The sequence below is a fragment of the Sciurus vulgaris genome (genome assembly GCF_902686455.1).
Source record: "Sciurus vulgaris genome assembly, chromosome: X".
Classification (NCBI taxonomy): domain Eukaryota; kingdom Metazoa; phylum Chordata; class Mammalia; order Rodentia; family Sciuridae; genus Sciurus; species Sciurus vulgaris.
Genome location: NC_136471.1, coordinates 71441293 through 71461679, shown reverse-complemented (window position 1 = coordinate 71461679; position 20387 = coordinate 71441293).

Genomic DNA, 20387 nt, shown 5'->3' with positions numbered 1-20387 from the left:
GCAGGTAAACATTCTTTTAAGCCAGAATATTTTTACATTTCAGAAATACCCACACATTATTATCAAAGATCTACCAGTAGGTTATTTGTAACTTCTAAATTCAGAGATATTCTTCTAATGGTGACTGATGTTCAGTTTAATCAAAGGAAATTGAAACAGGAGGAATAACTTGTTTTGGCAGATAACCCAGCTCAATTCAAGACAAATTTTCAGAGCTAGAATAGCTGTGAACTGGCACCCCTAGTAAACTAGGAAAATATTCTGCACACAAATTCCATTTTCTTATATAAGATTCTGTTAAAATGCTTCCAAATTATAAAGGGTTTTTAAAATTTGTGTTTAGAATAACATTTTGTTTTAGTTATTAATAAAGGTAGCATGCAAAATGTTTAATATATGATTAAAATTTCTTTCAGTCATTGTATTATTTGAAGTGTTTCAACTTTAAAAAATGTGGGAAGGTAAAATATATAATTGAGAAAATTTCAGAAGCTTTAAAATTTGTAATTCTTTTCAAAGTTATGTTGATTTAAGAAAACAACCTTTTAATTCATAGATTTAAGAAATTTTGATTTTATATGTTAGCATTTAAACAGAATTGGGAGGTATATGTAATAAGCATTCTCTTGAAAATGACTTTTACAAGGCATAAAACTGAACATTTCAACTTACTCTACATTCCATTATAAAATATATGTAATGATGTTTTGTTTTCAATTATTCTGTCCTTCTTAGGGTTATATTCTATATATAATTTCATAGTTTACGTAATGGGTGTTGGAAATTGTATTGCCTATCTGCTGCTGTTTTTTTGAACATTTATTCAGCATGTTTAACTGGAAGTAGAAATTTTGTTAGACTGTTAATATATTCCTCTTAAGTGCTTTCTTTTTAAAAAATTTTTTAATTTCATTGTAGATGGACATGTTACCTTTATTTTATTTATTCATTTTATGTGGTGCTGAGGATGGAACCCAGTGCCTCACACCTGAGAGGCAAGCACTCCCCCACTGAGCCACAATCCCAGCCCTTGGTTGCTTTCTTTAGGAAAGTTTTCCCTGATTTTTCCAGGTTTGAGCAAAAACATACCATTTGGAGTATATATTATTCGGATACCAATTTAGCACATAACTGGTGGCCTTTGAGCTTAATATATCACTTTTTTTGTTTTTTCTTTGCTTTATTATGAGAGAATTTGAGAACAGTATTCACAAAATTATTGCATTTAAAATAGTGCTACATGGATTGCATTAGTGTTTAAAACTAAAAGAACAGCAACAACAACAAAAACACTTTTTTAGATGTAGCCCTTGAAAGAGCAATGGGTGATTTATAGATGAATATTATGTGCATGTGCTTTTTATGACCATTCAAAATGATAAATCTCCCCATCCTGTAAAAATAGTACCACATGGATAAACCATTTAGTACTTCTGGACAAAATAATGAACTCCTGCCAATGCCTAAAATGGCCTTTCTAATAGAGAAATGCCTTGAAATGGCCTCTTTGCCAAATATTCTTAGAGTTCCCAAATTAAAACTGATATATTAAATAAACCAATGAAATAATTTAATGGTAATTTATGACAACTTATTCTAGGACTGGTGGTAGACTTTGAAATATTCTCTAAAATGTTAAGTAATCTACTTTATGCCATAAATACACATGATCCAGGCATACTTAGTCCTTTGGCTCAACTAATGAATCCATAAACCTGGCATTAGATTATTGGTGTAGTATTGGTACAGCTCTGGAGGTTTTAGCAAGGGAGATTGTTCTTGAAAATGACAGTAGAGAGTAATATGAGTATTCTAATATGCTAGTCATCAATTTCATTTTTCTCTGAGGAGAATAAAATAAACCAAAGTTTTCTATAAAATATGGGTGGGGGTATGAAAAATGGTGCACTCAGACAGACATCATTACTCTATGTACATGTATGATTACACAAATGGTATGAATCTACATCATGCACAACCATAGAAACAAAATGTTGTACGCCATTTGTGTACAATGAATCAAAATGCAGTCTGTAAAAATAAAATAATTAAAAAATGGAACTTCAGTACCAAAAGAAAAAATCATAATATAATATGCTAGTAATATCAGAGTTTAAGTCATTCCTGTATGTTCATATTAGCCACTTCCAAAAATGTTCATTAAAATAAAAATTGATATTTGATAGTCATTGACTTTTATGTTTACTGTTTTAAAATATTTAAAAAATATTCACCTTCCCCCCAGTAAAATCAGAGTCAACACAAAAATGTTAGCAGATGCTTAAGCAAATAAAATTGTGAATATCATATAAGCCTTATATATGACCTCCTGAACAAAAGGATTTCTGTGTAAATTATGTTACTTCTTGTTTTGTGAGTTTTGTTAGAGAAGATTTGGGAGACTGAGAATTAAATGTCTTCAGAAACCAATGGTTGCAGTGGACTTCAATTAACTCTTGTCAAATAACTACTACGACTTCATATTTTCTATGAAGCAAAATGCTTTCAGATGCTATCAGCAGATAAAAAGTGTAAATTGTAACAATTTTGGTGATTAAATATTGACTTTTTTTCAGAACAATTTAATACATATTTAAAGTGAAAGGCATTATTTTTTGAGGTAAACATGTACCAAACCAGAAACTATGCCAGGGAAAATATCTGACGTGGAAATGTTGAGGACCATATTTAATATGTTGCAAATAGATTTATATGAATTCTGTGCCTGTTTATTAAGTTAAGGAGTATTCTGTAAAAGAGATGTATAAATCCTGGTAATCCTGACAGTTTCCAAAAGGAGAGCATGCAATCCATTTTCCTGAAGAGCAAGAGTTTAGCCGTTTTTAAATTTGTATTTAACCTATGTTCAAAAATACAAAATTGTGTCTATTAATGGGGTACCAAGCAGTGTTTTTAGATAAGGACACATTGCATAATGTTTAAATCACATTTAACTTATTTATCTCCTCCAATATTTGACATTTTTTATGGTGCAAAGATTAAAAAATAATTTCTAGCTTTTTGAGATATACAGTGCATTATTGTTGTCTGTAGTCACCCTTCTGAAGAACAACCTTTTAATCACTTGTTTTTCCTCCACCTTTTCCCTGTATATTAAAATGACACTTCTCTCTTCTCACTGTGAATGTAAATAAAGAATAAAAATCTGGGGCAGTTTATTACTGTTTATATTATCAAGAGGCAAAATTGTACTATCTCCAATTTTAGTTTCTAGAGAAGGGAGAATCTGGAAATGTCACAATTATTGGATCAGGGAGGATTGTGCCCTGAGATGGTCCCATTCTAGAAAAGCATGTATCCATGTGTATATGGTAGAGAATTCAATTTTTGTATGATCTGACATTTCACAACTACTTTACCTAGAAATCTTTAAAAGCACAATAAATTAGAAGCCATTATTTTGGAGGTAAACATTCACTTTTCAGTTCTTGAAGAACCTTGGAACTCTAAGCAACTCTAAATGTGAAGAAATCGCATTTAGAAGAAATTCACTTATTGTGTCATTGAGTTCTGGCTGGTGTAAATTACTAACTTATTTTGTTAGTAAGTAGTAGTCCTTTTAAGCATTGTTATGTGCTATTGTATGATTATTGTTTTTTTAGAAAGTTTTAATTCAGCTAAAATTCAAATACATAAGTTATAAGACAAAACATATATTTCCAAAAACAAAAAACAAATTTCAGTTTAGATTTAATATATAAAATTGTGTCAAAGCGTACAAACATACATTTAAAAATTCCTACAGAGTTGATATTACACTAAAATATAAAACTATTAATAACTTCCTTCATAAATTATAATGCAATGTCACATTTACCAAATAATTAAATTATTTATATTTCATTCTGTCTTAAGTGTCTTCCATTAAAGATTGGCAATAACCTGTTTGATTATCTAAATCTTCCAGATCTCAATTCATTAAAATTGGATGATATTGCCTTGTAGCTATGTTTTCAATTTCCCTTTCAATTCTTTAACTCATCATAGTTTTCTTTTAATGTGACTCATGCTAAAGTATAAGGTGACATGACAAGCACTGACTTGTTCTTTATTATGTGTTTCTATGGTAAAACACATCCCATATATCTCTAAAACCTGTATCCACTTTATATCCACACATTGTCACCAGCTTTAGTTGAAAATTAACACTCACTTTGGAAACTTGTGGCAAATTCTTTAATCTCAGATAATTCCAGTTTAGATTGAGTGAAATTGTTTTAGTAACTTTTCCTTCTAGTTTGAAAAGTATAAACAGCTACAAAATCTGTAAAGTTCATCTGTATGTTAAGTAAATGTCTCAATCTGCACAACAAAGAATTAAAGCAATTATCCAATAATTCAGTCCAGAAATATGTCAGTACTATGTTATGAACAATGAAAGATGAAAATTAATTATTTATGGTTCACATCCTTGACTAATTGTTTTTTTTATATAAATTAGATCAAAATTATTGGATATGACAAAAACTCTATAGTACCATTAAACTAGATGTAAACCAATTCATCTGATGAGAATAAATTTAATGTTGTACTGAATTCAGACCTAAGAAAACAAATTGCATCCATAAGCATTTCTCTTAAAGATATGTTTCAAGTTTGAATAAATTCACATATAGGTGTTTATCATTAAAGAAAATACCAGGGAAAGAAATTATAGTCAGAGTGGGAAATAAAGTAGTAAAACCCCAGTGCTGTTGTCCAGAATTCAGTAAAATTGCTGATGTGATTTCCTATACTATTACATCAAGAAGATTTACATTTTAACACAAAACAATTCAGCTTTTCAGGAAAGCAGTGAATGTAAATGTAGGTTTATAAAGGTTTTAGGCGCCTTTTTAGTCTTAAAACTCGCATAACCAATTTTTTTCTTTCAATGCAAAAATTTTGAAATGTTCATAAGAAATTACTGTGTTTCTGTAAATGAAAATTTTCAGACATATTTAAGGAATGGGGTATCTAAGATATATTTGAAATGTCAAAGTTTGAGTGAAACGTGTATCTTTGCTTTAATGTTCCCTATATGTTAAATCACAATAGTTTTTTTTATTATGTTACATTGTTTTGATACTTGAATTGTACTATTTTGGAAAATATATATATTTTACTGTTGGCAAAAAGTTAATGGTATATGATCAGTGCAGGAACCTTTCAGTGCAGACTAATTTCTAAATTGATTATATAATAAAAATTTGCCCTTTATTATTTATCTAAAATTTCTTATACCTGTATCATTTGTTTGTCTTGTGCTTTTGTGCACTATGTGGAAAAAGCACTGTAAATATTATTAGATTAAAAGGAGTTCTGAAATAAAATCACTGCGAAACATACAGTGATGTGCCAACTGCAAAATGGGTAAAGTCTATTATTTCAACTAGTATAAATTAATTCTTTACAGTGTGTTCAAAAAAATTAGTGATTTTTACCTTGGAATTTGTAGAGAATCACCACTGATTTCAATAGACGTTATTTATACACATGGAACATGAAAAAGTACTCACTTTCCAAATATTATGACTGTTTATAATTGACTTTTACCATTTATAACAGATTAACCAACAAATAGCACCAACCAAGATAATATTATCCACATAGCCTAATTATATAAATGGTTTGTATCCATTTATTTCCCTAATTTCATTTGATTTTATATTGGTAAAGTTTACTAATTGCTTCCTCCCCATTAAATAAATGGTAACTACAACATTTGAATACGGACAAAATTGGTGGTGAAATAACTAAAATGGCAAATGACAAATTATATTACAGTTATTTAATCTAACTCCAAATACACACAGGCACATCCACATCACATTCAGTACAGCCAGATAATGTAGAGGTCTGTATATACTGACCACATATCCAAGCAATGTGTACAAAATAGTTTTAAATATAGGCTTTATTAGAAGAATAAAGAACTAGAGAAAAAGTAATTGGAGGGAGAGAACAATAATCAATATAGTTTGTTTGAAGCTTACGCATCTTTAGCAATTATCTAGCCTGTCTGAAAATATGAGTATCAGAAATATGGAGTAGTATGTCAGTAAATATAATAAAAGTGGGGTATTATTTCTACATAATGCAAATTACCAGATGACTAAACTTGAAGGAAAATAGGTAATTGCAATGTAAAAATCAAAATGAATCACCAACACAGTCAACAGATTTTTAATCTTTTAAAATACAATAATAAATTGTCAGGTACTTCAAACGTTGCCAGAAACCCTAGATACAGTCCACACTTACATAAAAATAACCAACTTTAAGAATAAGCAGGGTAAATGAACAAAATAGTCTACTATAGTCCTTTAGTTGTTCAATGAAATTTTGCTTGTAACCTTCCAGTTAAATCATGGATTTTATATATATATATGTATGTATTTACACACACACACACACACATATATATATATAGATAGATCTGTCTTTCAAAACTGATTTTCCCCATAATGTGTATTAAGTGCCTGCTACATTTGGCTATGTGGATGGGGGTGGAGTATCTAGTTTAGAGCTGAAAGAAATGTAAGATTCATTATTCAGATATATCTATATTCTAAAGGATATTCACTTTCTTGCTTTGATCACATCACTCAAATTATATGAAGGGCTTTAAGTAATAGCTGAAACTTAATGAAATGAATTATCTCTGGGCTCACAAGAGATAGGAATAAGACAGTAGATGAACTGAGAGTCCTTTTCAATTAACATTACATAAATTTTTAAAGAAAATGAAGGAATTCAGAATAGTTTTATAGGAAGTTAATTATCACATTCTTACAGGTTCCTGGCACCTGGGTTGATGCTAAAAGAGATTGAAAATGCTCCCTTTTCTATGGAAAGGTATCTTGTTTCAAAACTCACCCAAAACTCACTATCTATGAAGAGTTGGTTTCCTTCTCTCACTGCAACAGAAATATGAAGTAACTTTAAACAGAGTTGTTCAAGAAGGATTCAGAAAAATTAAGTATGGCATTGTCATTTCCTTATGAGGACTCAGACCCCTATATATTTGTCTCTGCAGCCTTGCACTGCCTTCCACCTCACCCAACCTATCTCATCCACCTTATTACACATATATCCTAATATGATTTCTCCTCCATGAACTGTACCCAAAACATTCCTACATCAAAATATTAACAAAGATTCCTGTTAATGACATTTTGAGATCATGTGAAATGTGTAAGATAAAATCAATGAAAATGGTGAAGTACAGGAATGGGAAAGACTGGAATGAACCCATTATAACTTTCTTAATGTACATATAAGAATACACCACAGTTAATCTCCACATCATGTACAATCGCAAGACTGGGATCCTATTTAGAATAAGATATACTCCATGTTGGCATAAATATGTCAAAATATACCGTCATTATAACTAAAAAGAAACTTAAAATCTGATGAAATAAAACTTTGAAAAAACAATTCTTAGTGGAAATAACAGTGGAAAAGGTATCAATTGTTAGGGTTAGAATTTTCAAAATTCTGGAAATTAAACAGAAGCTTGCAACAATTCTAGGAGAAAAAAATGATTGAATATTAGAAGAGCAAGTTTTGTGGCATGACTAGAAAAGAAATTATTTTTAGAGTAGTCAAGATCACAGAAAATTTGAGCAGAAAATAAGGGTTCTCACACATCCCATCCTGACACAGGTTCAGCCTCCCTTAATATCAAATACTACATCAGAATGATACATTTGTTATACTCTGTAAACCTGATCTGTTTATTATTATTCAAAATCCATAGATTAGAGTACATACTGCATTTTATATACAGTAAATTTTGACACATGTACAATGACATGTATGCGTCATTATAATATATGGAATAGTTGCAGCACCCTGGGGGGAAAAACCCTGTTCTCTGTGTATTCATTCATACATTCTTCCTCACCCCTGAGAATCACTGAATTTTTACCTTTATCACCTATTATCACCTCTTTCCTGTTGTTTGTTTCTTTTTAGTTATATATAACATTATGATTCATTTTGACACAGTCCCCAGTATTTCCCCTTTCCCTTCCCGCCTCCTACTCCCTGTTCCCTTCCCTCTACCCTGACATTTCTGTTGTTTACTTTTAGATTTTTTTTGGTTAGTGTCTGTTGTTTACTTTTAGATTTTTTTTGGTTAGTGTCTTATGAATATACATGATGTCAAGATTCACTGTGATATATTCATATATCAATTTTCATACCAGCAAAATTCACAGTAGCCAAGCTGTGGAACCAACCAAGGTGCCCTTCAGAAGATGAATGGATAAAGAAAATGTGGGGCATATACACAGTGGACTATTACTCAGACATAAAGAAAAATGAAATTATGGCATTTTTCTGGTAAATGGATGAAACTGGAGATTATCATACTGAGTGAAATAAGCCAGACTCAGAAAACCAAATGCTGATTGTTTTCTCTGATATGCACAAGCTAGTCCAAAATAAGGGAAAGAGGAAAAGAAATGGAAAGGAGGGAAATTCCATCAAAATAGAAGAAGGATCAGTGCACTAGATGAAGGGGACTGAAAGGGAAGGAGAAGGGACAGGATAAGGGAAGAACAGAGGACTGAATCCTATGTACATATATGAATATATCACTGATCTTTTAATAAAGTTCAGCTTACCAATAATTTCATTATTGAATTTCACCTTTGATGCTTTTGGTGTTGGATGACCAAACACAATGTCATTTAAATTTTTTCCTATTTATTTTTAATACTTTTCAGTTTTGTAATTTAAATTTAGTTCTGTATCCATTGTGTTGTCTTTTGTGAAGGATAGTTAATCTATGATTACGCTTACTTATGTGTGGGTATGCAGTTGTTCCAGCACCATTCATTGAAAAGACTACATTTTTTCATTGCATTAACTCCACTCTCAAAGATCAGTTTACTATATTTGAATCTTTCTTTTCTACTGTTTTCAATTGAAGTATTTTTCTATTCTTTCACACATACCATACTGAATTCATTAATGTAGATTTATAGTAAGTACTAAAAATGGATAGAGCCTCTCCTCTTACTCAGTTGTTCCTCCTTTAATATTGTGGTGGATATTATAGTTCTTTTGTTTCTCCATTTAACCTTTGGGAACATAACTATCCACAAAATAATTTCTGGGATTTTGACTGGGATTGCATTGACTCAGGCGATCAAGTTGAAAGTAGCCTATGCTTTGATGGTATTGAGTCTTCATATCCATGAACACAGAGTATCTCTAATTATGTGTTTTTCTCGAATTTCTTTCATTAGAGTTTTGTCATTTTCCTTACATAGATCTTATGCATATATTGAGGATGCTACTACTGTTATTTTACCTTGATTTTTAATTCCACTTGCTTATTTTTTGTATAAAGAAAAGTGATTGATCTTCTGTATTAATTTGGTATGCAATTTTGCCATAATTATGGATTAGTTTCAGAAAGTTTCTATTGATGATTCTTTTAAATTTTCTAGGTTGATGACCATGCCATATGTGAACAGAAACAGTTTTATTTATTCCTACCCAATAAATATATCTTTTTGTTCCTTTTTGTCTCACTGAATTAACTAGGACTTCCAGTATGATATAAAAATGCAGATATTCTTATTTGTTCCTGATCTTAGCAAGAAAGCTTCAAACGTATCAGCATAAAATGTGTTGTCAGCTGTGGTTTATATAATTTTTATTAACTATTAAATTTAAATTTTTATAAATTGAGGCTGTTCCTCTCTATTTCTAGTTCATTTGGAGTTATTATTATGAATGGATGTTGGATATTGTCGAATGTTTTTTCTGCATCTATTGACAGAATTGTGTGATTTTCTTCTTATTATATTAATGCACTGGTTACATTAACTGATTTTTGAAAGTTGACAACTGCATATCTGGAATAAATTCCATGTGGTCATCATATATAGCTATTGTTATACATTGTTGAATTCAGTTTCCTAATATTTTGTGGAGGATTTTGCATCCATTCCATGTTTGTAAGAAATATTGACCTGTAGGTATCTTGTAATATATTTGATATTTGTATTAGGTTAATGCTGGCTTCATTGAATGTTTGGAATTATCCCCTTTGCTTATATCTTTTAGATAAAATTGTAGAGAATTTCTGTAATTTATTTCTTAAATGTTTGGTAGAACTTAACGATGACTTCAGTGTACATTTTTCTCTTTTATAATGCTATTAACTATTAATTCAATTTAATCAATTGCTATAGGACTACTCATATTGTCTACATTTTCTTGTTTGTGTTTTTTTTTCAAGGTCAATGAATATTACATTAAACAATACAAAACTACCAATATTTTACTTTTTTACATACAAAGGCAATTCCATATACTTTAAATGACTTCTTGACATGCATCCTGTCAATTCCCCTGACTCATTCATGCAGATGTGAAGGCATTCTTCATTCTGAGCCAAGAATTCTCAAATCCATACTCAAGGTATCTAATATCAACCAAATATCAATCACTCTCAGAAGAAGAGATGAAATTCATTTCAAGTTTTCTAAGGAATCTCCATACTGTTTTCGGGGGCAGGTGAATGGGAAAGATAGTGGAATGAGATTGATATCATTACCCTAGGTACTGCTACAATTGCACAAATGGTATGACTCTACATCAAGTACAACCAGAGAAATGAATAGTTGTGCTCCATTTGAACTGAAATGCATTTTGCTGTCATATATAACTAATTAGAGCAAACAAATATAATTTTTTTTAAAATGAAATTAATCCAATGTCCCAATCTAGATCTCTTTGCTGATATACTATTTCTATAAGATTTACTTATTAACTCATTCACTTATTCATTGATCAATTACTTTTTGAGTGTTTTCTTTTTTTTCTTTTTTTATATTTTTTATTTTATTTGTTAATTAGTTGTACATGATAGGAGAATGCATTTATACACTTTGATAGATCATAGATAAATGGAGTGTAATCTCATTTTTCTGATATATATATTGCAGGTAATTCTTTTTTTTAATTAAAAATCATAAATTTACATAGGGCAATATTGTTTGATTCATTCTGTTATTTTTTTTCCCCTTCTTGTTTGTGTTTTGACAGATTATGTCATTCATGGAATTTATCAATTTTAACTGGGTTATCAATTTTGGGGGGGCACATAACTGTTCATAGTATTCTATAGCATTCATAGTATTTATTATCATCATAGTGCTCATAGAATCTGTAGCGATGTTTCCTTTCATTGTTGATATTAATAATTAGTGTCTTCTGACTTTTATTCTTCATTTTTCTAGACAGAGGTTCATCATATATTTTTACACTTTCTAAGAATCAGCTTTAGGTTTAGTTGACTTTCTGTGTTGACTTAATTTCAATAATGTATGCTGTAATATTTTTGATAAGATTACATTTTTATGTTTTCATTATTATACAGTATTTTTTGTCATGGGAGAAGTAGTGCTAAATGGCATGTGTTGGAGAGCCCAGAGATACTTCTAAACATCCTACATTTGCTGGAATGTACTTCCACAATGAAGAATTATTCAGACCAAATATTGATAGTGCCAAAGGATTCTTAACTCTTCTAAAGTAGGACTCAGTTATCATTTTATGAGTAGACTCACTGTACAATATAACTCTGAATTCAGGCTTTGCTAGTTGAATAATACTATTTTTTAAAAATGATTTAACCTAACCAATATTATTACCAAAAGTATCTATTGAATTTAAGTATCAAAACGATATGTTCAAAATGGTTAAACCGGGGGCTGGAGTTGTGGCTCAGTGGTAGAGTGCTTGCCTAGCGTGTGTGAGGCCCTGGGTTCGATACTCAGCACCATGTATAAATAAATAAAAGATCCAGTGACAAACAAAAAAAATATTTAAAAAAATGGTTAAACCACAAAATCAACTTAAAATTATAAAAAGTAAAATGCACAGGTGGCCATATATATCTTTAGGTTTCACATCCAAGAATTCAATCAACTGTGGATTGAAAGTATTTAGGAGAGTATTGAAACCATACTGAATATGTACAGACTTTCCCTTATCACTTGTATTTTATTAGGTATTATGATCTAGAGGTTATTTAAAGTATAAGGGAGGATGTATGTAGCTTATATGCACACACTTCATTATTTTGTATAGGGAATTTGAGCATTCACAAATTTTGATAGAAAGGTAGTCCTGAACAATTCCATGTATTTAGTGAGGGATGAGTGCCCACAATTTAATTTCCTGAGAATCTGCTCTACCTGTTTAATGTGTTAGCAAGGACTGTTTTGAGATACATAAACAAATAACTTCCTTTGCTCATGTTTCTGGACTATGATAAAAGCTAAGTGATACATAAAGCACCTGGCAAATAGCAAAGTATTCTGAAAATTTTTGTCAAAATAAAAACTTAAGAGCTTTTCTTATTTCTTCAAATGTGTTATAACCATGTATTTGGAACATGTTTTGTTCCCTCATATTACAATAATCTCTCATAAATGTGTTTTACAAATAGCAGTGTATATATATATATATATATCTAAATATAAATATATATAATATATATGTGTATGTGTATATATATATACATACACACACACACATATATATGTATACACACCATACATCATATATACTGCTATATAAATATGGTATGTAATACAACATTATGTCAGTTGGCTTTTCTCCACACAACTTCTGGTTTAAAAAAACAATTCATGTATCCCAATTTAAAACAGCAACAAAACATTCTAAGATTACAAGGGTTACCACCCAGTTAATCCTATCAAGGATTAATTTATTGATTAAGTTAAGGATATAACCTGATCATTACTCCTTCAAACCTTCTTGCATTGTCTCACATGTGAGCTTTTGGGGAATACCACATCTAAACCACAACATTCCATCCCTGGACCCCAAGAGCTCACACTCATCTGACAATGTAACATACATTTAGTCCATTCTCAAGAGTTCCAATAGTCTCAACAGTTATGAGATTGTTCAAAGTTCAAGTCCAAAGTCATCTCTGAGGCTCAAGGCAATTGCGCATTGTGAGCTCCTGTAAAATTAAAAGCAATTTACAAGTATCCAATATATAATGGTACAGAGTAAACATTTCCATTCACAAAATTAAGGGCACAGAAACAAGGGATAGGACCAAAGCAAGACCAAGATCTTGCTGGGCAAATAATATCTATAGCTCCAATTGGGGCACATGGCATTGTGATTTTCTCTCCAAAGAGCTTCCATACCTCTGCCCCTGTGGCCTTGTTTGTTGAAGCCCAAGTGGCCTTTCTGTTGGCTTGTCTCTGCTCAATTCCTGCAGCTTTCCTAGGATGATGTCCCATGTTACTGGCATTTCTTGGGAATCTCCACTGCAGCTTTGGCCTCATCCTCACATCTCCATGCTTTGCTCTCTCAGGGGTTGCCTGCAGAGACTCTGAAGCTGCTGCACTTTGCCTGACCTCCTAGGCCTTCCTTTGAAATCTTGGTGAAAGCCTCCATGAATCCTAACTCCAGCATCCTGCATTCCAACAGAAACAACACCACGTGGTTGACAATAAGATCTGCTGTCATCTCAAGCAGTAGCCAAGCTTCCAGGGATGCTGACTGCAGCAACCTCTGAATGTCTGGGTGGCTGAGCAGATTGAAAACACTTCCTAGACCCTTTTGTGCAAGAAGGATTCCTCACTGATCTCAAGAGAATTTTCACTTTTACTCCCTTGATCCCGATTTCTGAGATGCCCTCAGGGCACCTTTTTCGTTGTCTGGGCAAAGTCTTCAGGATTTCTTTAATGGCAGTGATGTCTTTAACAACTACAACTTCCTTAGCCTTAGCTTCATTCCCACCTTTCAAGTCCAAGTTTTTCAAATTTTTCTGCTATGCTTTTTGTTTCTGAATCACAATAAACTTCACTAAATCTGCCAGCAATATGCATGCCACTTCCTGAATGCTATGTTGCCTAGATATTTCTTCTACCAAGAAGTCCATCACTTTTGAAATCAGCCTTACAGAAAGTCCCAGGACACGGACAAAATGCAGACTACTTCTTAGCCAGAACATAACATGAATGTCCTCTAGCCCAGTTACCAATAGTGTCCTCCTTTTCCTCTAAATCCTCTTAAGCACTGTCTTCATTATGCTAGGTCCTACTGGCATTCTGGTCTTCTGAGCTCTCACCAGAACTGGCCACTAAGCTCACTTACTGCAATCTAAAGCACTTCCAGCTTGTACTGCTAAACACCTCAAAATTCCTCCAAATAATTTCAAAATGCTCCAAAAACTTACGTACCATGTGGTCAGGTTAGTCACATCAACGACTCCACTTCTTGGTACCAATTTCTATTTTACTCAGCTTTTGTTGCTGTGACTAAAAGGACCCAACCAGAACAACTATAGAGTAGGAATCATTTATTTGGGAGTTCATGATTTCAGAGGTCTCAGTACATAGACAGCAGGTTCCATTCCTTAGGGCTCAAGGTGAGGAAGGACATCATGGAGGAAGAGTGTGGCAGAGGAAAGCAGTTCACATGATGATCAAAAAGCAGAGAGAGAGAACTCCCCTCCCCAGATACAAAACATATACTTCACAGCCATGCTCCCAATGAGCCATTTCTCTAGCCAAACAACCTGCTTCTACCACTCAGTTAATCCCATCAGGAATTAATTCACTGATATATAACCCAATCATTTCTCCTCTAAACCTTGCATTGTCTTGAATGTGAGCTTTTGGGGGACACCACATCTAAACTATAATTTCCAAAGAAAGATGTTAAATTATTGATTTTAGGACTATATTCTATAAAAGTATATCCATTAATACTAAAACATTCCTTCTAAGAACTACTTTCATTGCACTCCCAAAATTTGATGTTTTCATTTTAATTTAGTTCAACATACCTTAATATTTTTTTCATAAATGTTAATTCACTTATTCATTTTCCATGTTTATTCATTCCATATCTACTTGGTGCCCCTTATTATAATATAGTACCCTGTGAGAATTTCAGAAATGATATGCCTACAAGAAGCTATCTAGTAAGAAAAATGAGGAAAGTATATATACAGCTACGTGTAAAACTGTATATAGTCTTATATAATAGAAATAATATATTGTCTAAGAATAAGACAATATTCTATTGATTTTCCATGGAGTAAAGGGTCACTAGAAACCGGGAACATTGAGGAAATCCTCGTGAAGATGATTATATGCATGCCAAGGTATATGAAACAACTAGAAAAAACTAGGAAGGCTCATTTCCCCTATAACCACATTCTGTAAGAGTCCACCCTTGTATTTTTACATAATATTTTACTTAATTATAATTCTCTAACATTGGCAATTCCAATAAATCATCTGTCCAGGTGACATTCATGAACATGATACTGTCCATAAGTTCATTTGCTTTCATGAGGAGAGAAAGAGACACGTTTGGAATTTCTAAGGCATGCACATTTCAAAGCCTTTTTTTATTAGTGGGAAAACTAATGTGATTTAGCAGCATATTTGGAAAATATGTGGCTATTAAATTTTCTTTGCAATAAATGTAACTCCTAAAGATTCCAAGATCATTTCTCATGGACTTAGCTTTAACCTCACAATATACTTGATTAAGGAAAAATTTAGAGATGAAATAATGTTGCTTATAGAAGCTGTTGTTACTTTATACAATATCTTCTTAGTCCAGTTCTGAGTTCACCTGCAACCTTAGTTCTGTTAACACTGGCAGAGAAAAACAGCCTTCATAGCTCCACTTTTAGCACAAAAGTTCCTTTTTTAACAACATAGGAACTTTGGTTATTAGACCATGACAATATTCCTCAAACTCCATAATATTCAAATTCTTGACTGAGTAATTTTGGGTTGTTATTGTCCTGTGCACTACAAAGGGTTGAGGAAATCCTTGCCTCTACCTATTATAAGCAAATAGCATACCTCTCGATAGTCATGACAACACAGACCATTTCCACACTTTTCCAAATGTCTCCTGGATGGCAAAAATCACTCCAGTTTGAGAATTTCTGGTCTGTAAACAGGGCATCCATAAGTCTCTCTGTTGATAACCTCCAGAGCAAACCTCAACTAATCAACAAATTTAATGTATTACATTAAGAGGAGGCATTTGGTGGTAAGTGGATGGAAGTAGAGAACCTCATGCTAAGTGAAGTAATTCAGACTCAGAAAGTCTAAGGTTGAATTTTTCTCTCACATGCAAAAACTCAATTAAAAAAATTTGGGTACACACATGAGGATGTTAGAGTGATCACTGAAGCAGAGGAAGGGATTCTGCGGAAGGGAGGAGGGAAGCAGAAAGAGAGGAAATGTGGAATGAAATTGTTCAAATTATGCTATGTCCATAAATGAATATATTACAGTGAAATTTACCATTATGCACATCTATAAAACACTAATAAAAAAACTATAAATGGAAGGAAGACCAGTGGAGGAGAGGAGGAACAGGGGTTGTGAGGAGGGGAGATTAGAGGGAAGTACTGGGGACTGCAGTGGAGCAAAGTATATTCCATTCTGTGATTATGTCAAAATGAACCTCAATATTATGTGTAACTATAATGCACTAATAAAAGCATAAAAGAGAATAAAGGGTAAAAATCAAATGACCATCATAATAGATGCAGAAAAAAACATTTGAAAAACTTCAAAACCCTTGCAATATAAAAATGTTCAACGAAGTATAGAATGCAGTGCAACATAATAGAAGTCATCTGTGACAAGCCCTCTGGTAACATCATAATGGTGAAAAATGTAAAGCTTTATCCCTGTGTTAGGGTTCTCTAGAGGAACAGAGCTAACAGGAGGTATGATTATAAAAATGGACCTTATTAGATTAGCTTATACATACAGAAGTTGGATAGTCCACAATGACCATGTTCAGGCTGGAGAGCTAGAGGAACTAGTATCTGCATAGTCCAAGATGCTGAAGCCTCAGAACAAGAGGGATAAATGATGCTATCCCAATCTGAGACCAAATGTTTCTGGAAACTCTCTGGAGAATCACTGGCATAGTCTGATTTGGAAGAGTGAAGGAGCAAGAGTCTAATGTCCTCATATGATCACAGCAGCAATCAGGAACCTGTTCAAGGAGAATCGAGCTTGTATTTGTTGCTGCTTACTTGTTCTTCCAACTGTTATTCCATCCAAGCTTCCAACCTATTAGATGGTGCTGCCCATGCTTAGGGAGGGTCTCCATATTGCTTACAATATGCCATCTATTCCTACACACACCCTCAATGACACACCCAGAAGCCACTTGATCTTCACCATCCCTTAATACACCCAAGTTGACAATTCCAATTAATGATTACAATCCCTAAGACCAGGTACAGGAATTTATCTTTGCCACTTCTATCTAACATAGCATTGGAAATCCTACCCAGAGCATTTAAACAAGAAAAAGAAATGAATTCAAATTATAAAATAATAAGTAAAATGATATCTAATTGCAGATCCCATAAAACTTTTATAACTGATAAACAAATTCAATAAAGTTGTAACATCAAGATACAAAACATACACACACACACACACAAATATCCTTGGGATTCCAGTGCCTTTAGAAAGATGTGTGGTTCAAGAAAGCATGTTCATTCTGTTCTGTGTTTTTCCTTTTCCCCTACTTTTTAGTTTTCTCATTTTCACAATTGCTGAAATGATGCTGATTAAATGGAATATGTAGCCTACTTTATTTTTTATTGAATGATAAAGCTTAGCAAAAGAAAAAAATGAGTAGATTATGGCAGACTAGAGGAAAGGTGTATTTCTTATCATTTGGTGACCTGGCTTTCAAGCAGAGGGAATATTCTCCTGCAAGGTGGGTGAAAGAGGGATTTCACTGAAATTCAGTGTTGGAATTCAGAATGCCTTAGAGACTTATACTTTTGGGCAGAATTATTAAACAAGGAAAGGTACAAAATTAGAGCTAAGCTTCTTGGGGGAGCAGTGGCATTAGCACACAAGGATGGAAAAAATTGAGAAATACTATGGACAGATTTAGCATAGAAACTCCTGAGATTGGAGGGGTGGCCTGCTTAGGCCGATCCAGAGGCTGGTCACAATAATTTGGTGCATGAACAATGTCCCTTGTTTCCCAATTGTCCATAGAGAGCTGAGGCATGAGCCATCTTGAGGCCACTACACTGTGGTGGCACCCAACAGGAACCCACAACTTGGATGTAGAAGATGGGGACTGGTTCTGGTACACAGTCCTGGCAGATACCAGCTGCATGACCTAGAGTGTACCAAGCAAATCCATAGAAAACCTGGTGCAGAGAGTATTTTACCCAGGGTAATACAAGTCAGGGAGGCTGGGGAGAGCCCAGCTCCCTCCCCACTATGCAGCAGATCACAAATTTGAATGGGTAGTTGTAACTGTGGTCAGAGACTGAGCCTGGGAGGTGGAAAAGGTGGTAACTTCAAGCAAAATAAGTGGTGAAAGATTGGTTCCTCTGTTACATGAGTCTCTCCTGGGGAAACTCCTTGTGTACACTCTCCAAGCATAGATCAGCAACTGCTGGGCTCTAGAGGTGCTCAATAAAATAACATGCCATGCAATAAAGCCCCTGGGACCTCACTAGATCTAAGTCACAACCTCAGGATCTCCACATACAGGAACATATTTCTCAGAATCCAGCAGCAATTTCACTCTGGGAGTGGAACTGACAGCCCTTCCCATTTTGTCCTAATCATACTGCTGAGAAGTCAAGATGAGATTTTTTTGAACATCAACTGGCATCTTGGTGAACAACACACAAGAAATGGATTTGACAGCCCACAACTCCTACTCCTGCACTCAGTACAAACCTCAAAGGGCTGGGGAGATAGCTCAGTCGGTAGAGTGCTTGCCTTGCAAGCACAAGGCCCTGGGTTTGATCCCCAGCACCACAAAAAAAAAAAAAAAGGAAAAAAAGAATCAGTACAAACCTCAAGAAGAAGTGGAAGTAAAGACAATTGGGCCCAGACAGTGGACATATATTCTCATTGATTATTCTATCCACCACAACAGAAATGATTTCTTAATTTTTCATAAAGATTTGTGTGTGTGTGTGTGTGTGTGAGTGTATGTTGAAAGATTCACGAACCTTTATACATGTACCCATTTGTTTCTCTGTTCTCATTTCTAGCATGTTTTGAAAGTATATTTCCTTGCTCTGTCTTTAAAGGGTTAGGGCTTTTGATAAGTAGATTTTGTCTTTTTTTTATTATTTTTAGTTTTACAGACTGCAATTTGATTCATTGTACACATATGGTGTACAACTTTTCATTTATATGGTTGTACACAATGTAGATTCACACCATTCATGTAATCATACACGTACATAGGGTAATACCTATCTCAGTCCACTATCTTTCCTCCCCCCACCCACTCCCACTCCATTTTCCTCTATACAATCCAAAGTCCCTCCATTCTTCTCTTACCCCCCACACCCCCTGTTATGTATCATCATCCACTTATCCAAGAAAACATTCCACCCTCAGTTTTTTGGGATTGGCTTATTTCACTTAGCATGATATACTCCAACTCCATTCTTTTATAAGCATATGCCATAATTTTATTCTTCTTTATGACTGAGTGGTATATATATATCACATTTTCTTTATCCATTAATCTGTTGAAGGGCACCTAGGTTGGTTCCAAAATTTAGCTTTTGTAAATCGAGCAGCTATGAACATTGATGTGGCTGCTTTACTACAGTATGCTGATTTTAAGTCCTTTGAGTGAAAACTGAGGAGTGGGATAGCTGGGGCAAGTGTTGGGTTCATTCCAAGTTTTCTGATGAATCTCCATACTGTTTTCCAGAGTGACTGCACCAAACTGCAACTTCAGCAGCAATATATCAGTGTTCTTTATTCCCCACATCCACACTGATACTTATTATTGCTTGTGCTAATTTGCATACTATAGATGATGAGTACTTTTTCATATATTTGTTGATCACCTGTATATCTTCTCCTGTGAGTTTCAATTTCATTGATTCCAGTGCTGATTTTAATTATTTCCTGTCTTACGCTACTTTTGGTGTTGTTCTGTTCTTCTTTTTCTAGGGCTTTGAGATGTAATGTTAGGTCCTTTAGTTGTTGACTTTTTATTCTTTTCTGGAATGCACTCCATGCAATGAATTTTCCTCTTAGTACCACTTTTATAGTGTCCCAGAGATTTTGATATGTTGTATCATCATTCTCATTTACCTCTAAGAATTTTTTATCTCCTCCCTGATGTTTTCTGTTATTCATGCTTCATTCAGTAGCATATTATTTAGTCTCCAGGTGCTGGAGTACTTTCTGTTTTTTATTTTATAATTGATTTCTAATTTCATTGCATTATGATCTGATAGAATACAAAGTAGTATCTCTATTTTTTGTATTTACTAAGGGGTGCTTTGTGGCATAACATATGGGCTATTT